We start from the raw sequence: 703 nt of genomic DNA on the forward strand, positions 1-703 counted from the left end.
CCAAAGATTGACTCTTGAGAAGAAGGAAATGTTAAGGCTCATTCTCTAAAGACAAGACAATGGCATTTAGGGGACCTGAACATCACTGAGAGAACGGAACAGACACACGAGCCAAACACTCAGGATTCAAAGATTATTAAAATCTGTCCATATACTCAAAGACATCACCACAGGCCTTTTTCTCCCCAAGTTGCTGTAGTTCATTTAACCTTAGAAATTAGTATTTCAAATTACTCCTGAGGGGATCTCATCTGCTAGCATGTTGCTCCATCAGCTCCCTCGCTTGAACCCCAGCCCTGATTAATGCAAATCATCTTGTATTTTGCAGATAGATGCCTCCCACTGAAGTCCCCTCTCCAGATCCTCAGGCACAAGACACAATCTATCCACAGTACATCATGCAGCATTGGTCCTGATGCACACCAAGACCAACCTAATAGCTTCTTTTTATAAGTTCACAGATACTTGCAACGAAGGAAAAGCAGTAGATCTCACTTGTCTGGGCTTCAGTGAGACATTTGAAATGGTGCCACACAGTAAATTATGAGCTAAGCCAGAGAAGATGTGACTGGCATATGAAATGTAAAGTGGGTACAAAGCTGCCTGAAAGGGGCATGGTAATTGCTTCAGCTGAAAGGGGATGTGTTAGACTGAAGGAGGTTTACCAGTACGGTTCCTTGAGTTTCTCCCTCAAAAATGATTC

The sequence above is a fragment of the Chaetura pelagica genome, unplaced genomic scaffold, assembly GCF_000747805.2.
Source record: "Chaetura pelagica isolate M959 unplaced genomic scaffold, ChaPel_1.0 scaffold638, whole genome shotgun sequence".
NCBI classification, from domain to species: domain Eukaryota; kingdom Metazoa; phylum Chordata; class Aves; order Apodiformes; family Apodidae; genus Chaetura; species Chaetura pelagica.